Source organism: Oryctolagus cuniculus, chromosome 1, assembly GCF_051225735.1.
Source record: "Oryctolagus cuniculus isolate XC-2025 breed Fujian yellow rabbit chromosome 1, ASM5122573v1, whole genome shotgun sequence".
Lineage (NCBI taxonomy): Eukaryota > Metazoa > Chordata > Mammalia > Lagomorpha > Leporidae > Oryctolagus > Oryctolagus cuniculus.
This window is the reverse complement of record NC_142867.1, coordinates 106,405,279-106,417,812: the sequence shown is the minus strand read 5'-3', so window position 1 is coordinate 106,417,812 and position 12,534 is coordinate 106,405,279. Positions and strand designations below refer to the sequence as shown.

Genomic DNA, 12,534 nt, shown 5'->3' with positions numbered 1-12,534 from the left:
AGGCAGGTGTCCCCTTCCTCCCTCACTGCTCCATGTACGTCCCTCCCAAAGCTGCATGCTCAAAGAGGACAACCTTCCCCGCTAGAGGAGGACCGGTCTTTGGTCAAGGGCATACGAGTAGCTGCACCCCCTGCTGGAACCTCCAAACAAGCTCTCAAGAGAAAAAACTGTCAACCCAGAATACTGTACCCTGCAAAGCTCTCATTTGTGAATGAAGGTGAAATAAAGACCTTCGATAACAAACAAAAATTGAAAGAATTTGTCACCACTTGTACAGCCTTACAAAAGATGCATAAGAATGTGCTATACAGAGAAACACAGAAACATAGTCATCACTATGAAAGAAGGTGAAGGCAGAAAATCTCCCATTAGAAATACACAGGAGGCTGGTGCTGCAGCTCACTAAGCTAATCCTCCACCTGCAGCGCCAGCACACCAGATTCTAGTTCCGGCATCGGTTCTGTCCCGGTTGCTCCTCTTCCAGTCCAGCTCTCTGCTGTGGCCCGGGAGTGCAGTGGAGGATGGCCCAAGTCCTTGGGCCCTGCACCCGCATGGGAGACCAGGAGAAGCACCTGGCTCTTGGCTTCAGATCAGCACAGTGTGCTGGCCGCAGGGCGCCGGCCACAGAGGCCACTGCGGGGGGTGAACCAACGGAAAAGGAAGACCTTTCTCTCTCTCTCTCTCTCTCACTGCCCACTCTGCCTGTCAAAAAAAAAAAAAAGAAATACACAGGAAATCCAAAGTAAACAATAGGAATATTTATGGAAAAACAGCAGGGCCAAGTTGTTACTTATCAATAGTCACCTTGAATGTAAATGGCCTCAATTCTCCAGTTAAAAGATACAGACTAGCTGAATGGAAAAACCACAACAACAAAAATCCTCATCTATTTACTGCCTACGAGAAAATCAACAAAGGTACATGCAGACTGAAAATGAAAGGATGGAAAAACGCTAAGGAAAAAAATTTCACACTAAGAAAAACCAACAAAGAGCTGGTGTAGCCATCCTAATATCAGACAAAATAGACAACACAAAAACTGTTAAAAGAGACAAAGAAGGACATTATGCAATGATTAAGGGATCAATTCAACAGACAGATGTGACTATAATAAACGTATACATACCTAATTACATGGCACCTGGCTATTTAAAAGAAATGTTAATAGATCAAAAAGGAGACATAGACTCCCATACAATAGTAATAGGGAACTTTAATACCCCACTTTCATCAATAGACAGATAAACCAGAAAAAAATCAGCAAGGAAACAACAGTTAATCAACACTATAGACCAAAGGAACCTAACCAATATCTACAGAACTTTTCCACCTACAGTTGCAGAATACACATTCTTCTCACCAGTGCTTGGAATGTTCTCTAGGATAGACCAAAGGCCAGACCATAAAGCAAATCTCAGCAAATCCAGGAAAAATCTAAATCATACTATGCATCTTCCCTGATTACAATGGAATGAAGCTGGAAATCAACAACTCAAGAATCTGTAGAACATATGCAAATACATGGAGGCTGAACAACATGTTCCTGAATGAACAGTGGGCCATAGAAAAAATCAAAAGAGAAATCACAAAACTGTTAAGGAACAGTGTTTTTTAATATATATACTATTTGTTGAACCCTTTCCTTAGTATAGTTTAATCTCCTGTGTATAAAGTTAATTGAAAATAGATCTTAGTAAAAAATAAGAATGGGAATAGGAGAGGGAGGAGGAAGAAGGGTGGGAGTAGGGATGGGAGGGTGAGCATGGTGGGGGGAATCACTATCACTATGTTCCTAAACTTGTATTTATGAAAAGCATCCTGCAGCTAATTAAGCCGACCAGCTCCCTTTCTTCATGAGGGCCCAGTGTGCAGTGGCTGCAAACAGCAGCCTCCTGGTAGTGTATGCAACCTATCATTTGCATGGGTTGCCCTAAGGGACCTTGGAGACAGCCCTTCACAATGGACTTTCATGCCTCTGACCCTCATGGTTTTTTTTTGTTTGTTTGTTTTTTGTTTGTTTGTTTGTTTTGTTTTGTTTTGACAGGCAGAGTTAGACAGTGATAGCAGTGATAGAGAGAAAGGTCTTCCTTCCATTGGTTCACCCCCCAAAAGGCCGCTACAGCGGGTGCGCTGCGCCGTGCCGATCCGAAGCCAGGAGCCAGGTGCTTCTTCCTGGTCTTCCATGCGGGTGCAGGGCCCGAGCACTTGGGCCATCCTCCACTGCCCTCCCGGGCAACAGCAGAGAGCTGGACTGGAAGAGGAACAACCAAGACAGAATCTGGCAACCCAACCGGGACTAGAACCCGGAGTGCCAGCGCAACAGGTGGAGGATTAGCTTAGTGAGCCGTTGCGCCAGCCACCTCATGCTCTTAACCTAAGCTGCAGACAGGTATGTGGGGTGCTTTTGGAAAGCCCCAAGGCACAGTAGCCAGAGTTCACATTGGCCAAGTCATCATGTCCATCCGCACCAAGCTGCAGAACAGGAACATGTGGTTGAGGCCCTATGCAAGGCCAAGTTCAAGTTTCCTGGCCGCCAGAAAACCCACATCTCAAAGAAGTGGGGCTTTACCAAGTTTAACGCTGATGAATTTGAAGACATTCGGATGAGAAGCAGCTCATCCCAGATGGCTATGGAGTCAAATACATCCCTAATCATGGTCCCTTAGACAAGTGGTGGGCCCTCCACTCATGAGGGCTTCACTCTCCTGTGATCCTTAGTCAATCTTGATTCCTGTTTAAAAAAAAAAGAAAGAAAGAAAGAAAGAAAGAAAGAAAGAAAGAAAGAAAGAAAAAGAAAGAAAGAAAGAAAGAAAGAAAGAAAGAAAGAAAGAAAGAAAGAAAGAAAGAAAGGAAGAAAGAAGCATGAAGTTTGTATACCTTAAATGAAAGTTTTCTGGGGGGAAGAAAACAAACAAAAAGTGTCCAGCAGCATTAATCACAGGGAATTGCAAATTAAATGCACAATTAGACACCACTACACACCCACAATGACAAAAATTTAAAAACTAACAATACTCAGTGTGAGGATAAAGTGAAGCATCTGGAATTTTCATATACTGCTGATAGGAATGGACAATGGTATAACCATGTTGGGTAAGTTTATATAAATATATATACAAAATTAAACATATACCTATGCTCAAGCCAGCAATTCTATTCCTATTTATCCAAGAGAAATGAAACTTAAAATGAGTTTTCAATTCATAATTCTCAATATGTAGAAAACACAAATGCTCATTAAGAATGACTTGATAACAAATTGTTTATATCCATACAATGGAATCTTACTTATCAATAAAAGGGAATGAAATACTGATGCCCATAATAACATGAACAAATGTTGTAGATGTGTTGTTGTGTAAAAGTAGCTGCTATGGTTTGAAGATGACTGGTCCACCCCAATTCATGTAGTCTAATCCCCAAAGTTTATGTTACTGGTATTAAGAAGGTGGAAACTTCATCTGACTATGGTGTTCAAAGGTAGGGCCTTTGAAAAGTAATTAGATTAGGTCATTAGGGTGGAGCCTGGTGACTTTATAAGGATCAGGAGAGAATTCACACACTTCCCCATCTGATTTGGACTGGGAGGACCCTCACCATAGCCTATGCCTCCAGGGCTGGAAACTAAAATAAATCTGTTTTCTTTGTAAAGTAGCCTGCCTTTGTGTTAATATTAACACAAAGCTGACTAATACAAATTAAATAAGAATAGCACAATGTTGGTAACTGGGGCCAGCATTGTGGTACAATGGGTTAAGCCACTGTTTGTGATGCCTGTGGGTGATCCTATGGGACTGCTTGCCCTGTTGATGGGGAAGGTTGGGAGGGACCCCACAGCCTGGCTGCTGGCAGCAGGAGATCCAGCCCCATTTCCCCCACCCCCACTTCCTGTTGGAAGCCTTATGGCTGTGCCTTTACGATTGATAAACAGAGAGCCAAAAGCAACTTCCACTTTCCAGATGTGGGCCAGTTGCACAAAGGACCCCAGGGGCCTACGTGGCCTATGTTACCTATAAGTCGATAGGTTAGGGGTCTTTTGGCACACTGTCCCTTCTGCCCTATAGAATCGCTGTTACTACCCCAGGTTTTTTCTTTCCCTCTTACTCTATAAAAGTCTGTGCCTGATTGTTAATAAATGGACATGCTCATCTGGCTGTCTCCGGTGTTTCTTATCAAGAGACACCATCGCTCTTCCAGCTGGATGGCTAAGGTCTCACACACAGAGACCTCAGATACCAATAATCCATATTAGAGTGCTGGATCGAGTCTTACCTGCTCCACTTCAGATCCAGCCTCCTGCTAATGTGCCTGGGAGGGTGGTGGAAGACAGCCCAAGTTTTTGGGCGCTGCCACCCATGTGGAAGACCAGTATGGGGTTCCATGCTCCTGGCTTCATCCTGGCCCAGCCCTGAATATTGTGGCCATTTGGAGAGTAAAGCAGTGGACAGAGCTCCCTCTCTTAATCTCTCTCTCTCTCTTCCTCTCTCTCTCTCTCTCTCATTCTGCCTTTCAAATAAATAAATCGTTTTAAAATTGTTGGTACTTGCTGATGTTACATGATGGTTACATGGGAGTTTATTAGTCTGTTTTATATGTTTTATACTTTCCATAATAATTAAAAGATACAGTTTTTGTTTTCTAATACTATAGCAATATAAGAAGGATAGGCAATGGCAATTGAGCTATAAATATGGATTTTGGTCAGAAGCTACCTATGACTGTGTAGCACTGTGTGGGTCAGTCTTTCTAGTCCTGGAATTCAGCTCTAGGAATCTTGTCTGCTTCCAGATAAAACCCATGTCAGTCAATGTCGACATTATCGGTAGTAAAGGTTACCATTTGTTCTTCATCTGACTCACTCTTTTGTCTTTTTTAGTTGTTTCAGAAATTTTTTGGGAGAAAAGAATGGGCCTGTTTTTGTTCCTTTATAATCTCAGTACATCTGCTTCATGAACTGAGTGTGGTATTACCATGGGAGCATCACCTGTCAGGACCACACCACCAGAGCTGCAGAATCACTCTCCCCTCAGCAGCATTGCTAACACACTTGGGGCTTCACCAAAGGGTGGCTGTGTTTGCCCATTTTCTTATTGATCAAGAAATCTGAGACACACACCCTTTGATCCAATCAAAAGATATCCAGGAGAACCCACATGGCATCTAATATAAAATTATCTTTATACACACACACACACCCCATAGTACCTCATAAATGTGTACAAGCCTTACATGTCTATTCAAATTTTAAAAATAAACAAACAATGCTGGCAAGATTTTTAAAAATATCATTCTGTCAGCTAATCAACCAGTGCTCTGAGGCCTTCTTAGCTCCCTGTGAGTTCTTTGCTATGCTGAGCTCTCCTGGAGGCACACAATGATTTCCCTGTTGGCTGAGAGTGTTAATCTAGGTGCTCTGAGAGCTAATAATTATGTTTCCAAGTGCTCTTGGTAATTTCTCCCAGAGTCTGCCATAGGTGCTGATGCAAATAAGCCTCCAGACAGCCCATCCCAGAAGGTCAAGTTTCTGAACTGCATGCATACAGCAGGCTTCCCAGTGTTAGAACCATAAATTGTTGTTGTTGTTGTTGTTGTTGTTGTTGTTGTTGTTGTTGTTGTTTTGACAGGCAGAGTGGCAGAGTGGACAGTGAGAGAGAGAGAGACAGAGAGAAAGGTCTTCCTTTCCGTTGGTTCACCCCCCAAATGGTCGCTAAAGGCCAGCGCACTGCAGCCGGTGCACTGCACTGATCCGAAGCCAGGAGCCAGGTGCCTCTCCTAGTCTCCCATGCTGGTGCAGGGCCCAAGCACTTGGGCCATCCTCCACTGCACTCCTGGGCCACAGTAGAGAGCTGGACTGGAAGAGGAGCAACCAGGACAGAATCCTGCGCCCCAACCAGGACTAGAACCCGGGTGCCGGCGCTGCAGGTGGAGGATTAGCCTATTGAGCTGCAGTGCCAACCAGAACCATAGATTTATGAGAGAAGGGAGGACCTCTCCTCCATCAACACCATGGCAGAGAGGCCAGGTACCTTGCAAGGACCCCCACCAGGAAGTTGCATGGGAGAACTAGAATCTGGTCCTAACTCCCAGTACAGAATTGAAAGGCTTATCTATAAAGATATGCTATTAAGGAATTTTTTCATTTGCAATAAAGAAATCCAAGAGAAGCCAGCTTAAGCCCCAAATGGAGTTTACTGGAAAGATATTGGGGTTGTCCACCGAATGAAGGGAAAAGTTTTTATATTCAAGGATGGTCAGCAAACTTCGGGGACTAGGATTGTGGACACAAATACCACTAACACACTTTGCCTCTTTCTCATTTTCCCCCTCTCATTCAGATAGTTCTCTTGGAACTTTGATACTAATGGTAAAGTCCCTGGGTTTGCCATTGGGTGAAAAAACTAAACTGATGGGGTTTGCAATCATTCTTACAAAGAATTACTTATATTTATATTACAGTGCACAGATGCTTTTCTCTTGGTGAGTTTTACACTTGGAAAAATTACTATTAAAACATTTTTAAAAGGAACTAGTGGAGTTGGCATTGTGGCATAGTGGGTAAAGCTGCCGTCTGCAATGCCAGCATCCCATATGGGTGCCAGTTTATGTCCCAGCTGCTCTAATTTCCTTCCAGCTCCCTGCTAATGGTCTGAGAAAGCAGCAGAGGATGGCCCAGTCCTAGGGCCCCTGCACCCACACCTGGAAGAAACTCCTTGCTCCTGGATTCAGCTTGGCCCAGCCTTGGCCATTGCAGCCATCTGGAGAAAGAACTAGCAGATGGAAAATTCTCTCTCTCTCTCTTTCTCTCCCTCCACCCTGTAACTCTGACTTTCAAATAAGTAATTTTTGTTTTTTAAAAAAAAAAAAGGCATATAGCTGTTCCCTTCTCAGAGTGCCTGCTTTCCAAACCTGGCTCTGCTAACTCCAGTTTCTTGCCAGTGCACACACTGCCAGGCAGCAGATGATGGGTCAACTGATTGGGGCCCTGCCACCCATGTGGGAGACAGCTTGAGTTCTGGACTTCTAGCTTTTGCCTCACTCAACTGTGACCATTGTGAGCATTTGAGTAGTGATCCAGCAGATAGTCTCTCTCTCTATCTCACTCTCTCCCTCCATCCCTCCCTCAGTCTCACTCTCTCTCTCTCTCTGCCTCTTAATAAATAAATAAATAAATGGCAACTAGAGAGTTAACTGTACATTTTTCCTGAGGCAAATTATCACACTTATATCAAACTGCCTTCCATTGACATATTTAAGGATTAGGTTGTTGCACTAACTGGTCTCCCAGCTACGCATGTATCTCTCCTCTTGAGTATCACTGCACTTTATTGATGTCCTCACTAGATAAGCAGCTTATGTTGAATCTCACTTTGTTGTTTATATTAGAAAAACAGGTATTTTTTCATATAAATTCTGTGTCAGCCAACCTACCACTCTCCAATATATGGGAGAAGTTGTGAAAGAGAGTCAGGCAGGGGCAACTTGCAGATTACATATAAGAGTGTACACTGAGGGGACAAGTGTTGAGGCACAGTAGGTTGGGCCACCACTTGCAATGCTGGCATCCCATATTGAGATGCTGGTTCAAGTCCAGCTACTCTGACACAGCTTCCTGCTAATGTTCCTGGAAAGCAGCAGATAATAATCCAAGAACTTGGGTCCCAAACACCTGGCTATCGCAGGCATTTGGGGAGTAAATCAGTAAATAGAAGATCTCTCTCTCTCTCTCTCGCTCTCGCTCTCTCACTCTCCCTCCCTCTCTCTCTCTCTCTCTCTGTGTGTGTGTGTGTGTTGTGTGTGTGTGTGTGTGTGTGTGTGTGTGTCTAACACTGTCTCTTTCTGTTGTTCTGCCTTGCTTGGATAATCTGTATCTTTTATGGGATTTGTATGCACGCAGCCATGTTCTCCGTAAAGCATGTGTGTCACATGGCACCCGGCCAACTGCACTGCTGGGGAGGAAACAGAGTCCTTCACCTGCAGCACAAGAGTGCGTGCATGCAGTTCATAGCCCAGTGTTTGCTACAGAATCTGACCTATTGGCCACAGGAGAACAATTCTTACTGTTGGACCTGAGGCTGCTGTCTCTTCTTCCATGAAGAAAGGCTGTTTCTACCAGTGTCTGAATCACTCATGACCTTCTTGGAGATCCCTCCACCTGCAAACCATATGGTAGGTTGACATCTGGGAACTGCTGCTACTGGCTGCAGGCTTTGTTATTCCCCTTTCTGTCCTCCACTCATAGGATTCTTCCATTGGAAGTATAACAAGTGTACCTTGCTCAACTGAAGGGAAGACTGGAATGTGTGAGATAGGCTTTGCCTTCATGCCACTTGAGAAATACTACCTACAGAACACATTTATTGTTTTAATCTCTCACTGTTCCTACCCAATGGCTGATGCCCGGGAAGAAATATTTGTTGACCCGCTTTGGCCTGTTATAAACATTCCCCAGAGAACCCAGGGCAGCCCCAAAGGCCAGCAAGTATACTCCTGGAGCTATTTCTGCAGTGCCTTCTCAGGGGCCAGAGGAGGTTGATACTCATCATAGCCCTATATCCCCAAGGACGAGGGCGTCTCACTTTGTCAGCCAGCCCCCAGCCTGACCATCACAGCTATCCATGCAGATGCAGCCACCAACCAAATAAGAACAAGACCTGATGTTTCTGAAGCCCACACATTCAATTGCAATATTTGTAACCAACAGGCCTGGATCCTGTTCCACTCTACTCAGGTCTAGTAGCACATGCAGAGACTTGGAGGTGGGAGTGGGGAGGCAGAGCAGGCATCTGTGGTTAAGATGATACCAATCCATCACCTGCCTTTCCGCACAATCCCTACCTGTCCGTTGACTAACATGGGGGACGGGGTGGCTGCGAACACCCGGGGGTGGAGTGGAGCCCACACTGATTGATAATTCCAGACAGCTCTGTACAAGAAGCACAAAGACAGATGATTCATGTCGTAAGTTTTATTATGTGGATGCTCTTCGCACCCTCATTTTCTGACTCAAAGCTGTCTTCCTTGTTCTTGCCGCAGATGTATGACTTACTCCTGAGAACACATGTGGAGGCTGTATATAAATGCCTTGCCAGAGGTTTCTAAGAAAGAAGACAAAAAAGCACTGTTTTCCCCTGCTCAACACAGATGTCAGTCAGCACCCAAAGCACTGGGGGAATGTGGTGGAAATTGCATAGACAGAAAACTATGCTGTTAGTGTATTAGCTGGGGTGACCTATTCTTTTAGGCTATTCAGAGAAATAACTGTCATTTGTAGTGATTTTAGTCAACTGCTCTCTCTATCATTTTGTGTAATTAGGGACAGCCATTTTCTCGAGGGTGGCAAAACATGCAGAGATTCAGGTTTGAGGTTTTGGGTCTTTGTTGTTGTTGTTTCCATAGAGCTGCTCCGTTTCTGCAGCCATTGCCATGTTAATGGTCTGTGTGAGCAGAAGGAGTCATCGAGGCAGCAGCGACATCAACATGGAACATGAGGGTAACTGGGCAGAGAGACAGGCAAAGCTGACATATGTGATCAGCTCCGCGCACGGGGGAAAGATGAGTGACAGAGCTGTTTGCTCAATGTCCTACCTGTCCATCACCTGATGCCCAGTGCCCTCTTGGATAGCCGGTCTCTTGTTTTTCTCTCTGGAGATCAGAGCCTTTAAGGACTCCAAAGCTCATGTATTTTCACATGTCAGCGGAGAAAGTGATAAAATATGATTTTCCTGCCACCCAGGGTGAAGGGAATTTAAATATGTCATTGTTTTCAGCAGCTGCTTTGCTCTAGCACTACCCTTTTATCTATTGCTCTCAGAAATGACTTCATTTAGCCAAACTCTTCCCCTCCCGCCTCCACCCCAGGCTTTTTCAAAGCCTGAGCCACATGGCTCCGCTTCATTAGCGCCTTTGTTTGTGTACCAGCAGCGCTGATGGTATCAGTTAGAGCTCTGGGAGTACGGTTTGTTCATACATTAACCATCATTAGGAACAAACAGCAAACAGCTTCTCTCAGGAGCAAAGCCTGTTCCCTGGGCTGACACCGAACCTAAGCAGTGCAGCTTCTGCGAGGTACCGTCTCCACCTGGCTCTTACACTTTGTCTTATTCTAGCTCCACTGTACTCTCATGAGTTTACACAATTAATCTCCTATTCCAGTGCAGAAAGGGTTGTTTAATTTTTTTTCTCATAAAATTCACTGTCACTGCCAGTACCCAGGAAGTTTCAGAGACTTCATTTTTCATGTTTCTTAGCTGCTCAGGTTGCCATTAAGTCACGGACAATCTTATCCTTGGCTTCCTGAGACAAAGCGAAGTCTTTGCTCTCAACATTTCAATTTATATAGCTAAATTTTAACAAATATATACATTACAGGGATGGTGCTGTGGCATAGCAGATAAAGCTGCCAACTGCAGCACTGGCATCCCATAGGAGTGTTGATTTGAGTCTGGCTGCTCCACTTCTGATCAAGCTCTTTGCTGACGGCCTGGAAAAGCAGTGGAAGATGGCCCAAGTGCTTGGTGCCCTGCACCCCCATGGGAAATCTGGAAGAAGCTCCTGGCTCCTATCTTCAGATTGGCCCATATCCAGTCATTGTGGCTATTTGGGGAGTGAACCACTGAGTGGAAGGGCCTTCTCTCTCTCTCACTTTGCCTTTCAAGTAAATAAATAAATCTTTATATATATATATGTATATATATATATATATATACATACATACACACATTAGAAATAATTCTCATGGTGTAGATCTGCCATCTACAGCAAAACAGTAGATTTTGACAAACCATTACATTGCTAACATCTGAGGGACATAATTAGGAATAATTCCAACAGCAATTAATGTTTCAAGTGAATTCTTTGAGATTTTTGTTTTTGTTTGACCAATCATCTCATATTTACTTTGATTGATTTCTTAGGCCAAGACCACTAACAAAACAAAAATAACTCTACAGGAATAGATTCCATGAGACTCACACAGAAACATGGCCCCAAATCTTACTTCCTATCTTTTCAGCTTGCTTTGATCATCTGCAAATGGTGGTGGACACTTTTTCTGTGATCTGAATTGTCTTACCTTTTCTTAAATTTCTTTCTTTCTTCAGCTATTTATTTGAAAGAAGAGCATCAGAGAGAGGAGAGAGAGAAAAAGATCTTTCATTCACTGGCTCGCTACCAAAATGGCCACAAACAGCCATTCCAGGCTAAAGCCAGGAGCCTGGAACTCTATCTGGGTCTTCCATATGGGAGTGGCAGGGGTCCAGGGACTTAGACCATCTTCCACTGCCTTCCTAAGTGTATTAGCAGTAAGCTGGATCAGAAGTGGAGCAACAGGGACTTGAACTGGCACCCTGACATGGGATGCCAATATTGCAAGCAGTGGCTTAAACTGATGCACCACAGCACTAGTCCTTATTATCTTTTATTTATAAAATGTATTTATTTGTTTATTGGGGGGGCAGGCTGACTTTCTATCTGTTGGCTCCCTCCTCAAATGCCTGCAATGGCCCAGATTGTGCTGGGCTGAACCTGGGAAAATAATTTCTCCCACATAGGTGGCAGGAACCCAGTAACCTGAGCCATTACTGCTGCCTTCTTGAGTCTGCCTTAGAAGGTCACTAAGAATTGAACCCAAGTACTCCCATGTCAGTAACCACTAAGCTAAATGCCCACCCCGGTCTATGATTAAATTATGAAAAAGAGTAGCTGTATTTTTCAAATCAAGTCCCTCAGTTAAAATGTATCATGGACAAGAGTGGAAGGAACATTGTGTCAACAAACCATACCTGCTTGAATGTTTTCTTATTTGTGGTTCTAGCACATATAAAGCTGGCAGCCTGCAGGCCAATATGAGAGAGGGTCCTTAGGGAGCCCTATACAGGCCTCAGGGAAAAACTCAGGACTGTACAAAATTTGGCTCCTTCACAGTGGCTGGAGCTGCTCTGAGTTGGTGGTTGGGGACGGCTGACGATTGTGTGCTCTGACACATGTCAGATTTAACCTGTGGTAGTTGTGTGTGTGCCACAAATGCACAGGTTTATCTTGCAGAGCTTGACTCAGATATGATGTCTATAATTCAGCTAAACTACAAGCAGGCAGAGGGGTTCAGTCTAGGGGTTAGCAAATTCTTGCTGTCATGGAAAAACACAACAAAGAATTTTCAGCTTTGTGTTTGTGAGACATACAGTTTCTGTAGCAACCACTCAGCTTTGCTACTACAGTGCAAAAGTGGCCCTTGACAATGTGTAAAAGAATGAGAGTGGCTGTGTTGAAATGAATTTTATTTACAAAAACAGGCACTGGGCTGGATTTGACCTGTGGGACATTTTTTGCCAATCCTTGCACTAGTGAAGTTGTCTTCAATTTTTTTGACTGTGCATTCCGTCAGCATAAACAAAACAAAACAAAACACCCCACATACATGCAAACCACAAACTCTTCTAAGTACATACCCCAATGTGTTTATTTATGTAAATTATATACAAGGGCAAATGTGCTAATGCAATGTTTTCATTGTAAAACATACACAAAATAAAACTT

The 12,534-nt window shown here is 43.9% G+C and overlaps 1 non-coding gene and 1 pseudogene across 1 annotated transcript; both read left to right on the top strand.

The window, feature by feature from the left end:
- The first annotated feature begins 1,818 nt into the window (after window positions 1-1,818).
- Window positions 1,819-1,952, top strand: LOC127485132 (small nucleolar RNA SNORA70). The gene has a single exon (XR_007912315.1). It is a non-coding gene; the product is annotated as a small nucleolar RNA SNORA70 (small nucleolar RNA).
- A 284-nt stretch (window positions 1,953-2,236) lies between these two features.
- On the top strand, window positions 2,237-2,692 carry LOC149128540 (large ribosomal subunit protein uL16-like; annotated as a pseudogene).
- Window positions 2,693-12,534: the final 9,842 nt, after the last annotated feature.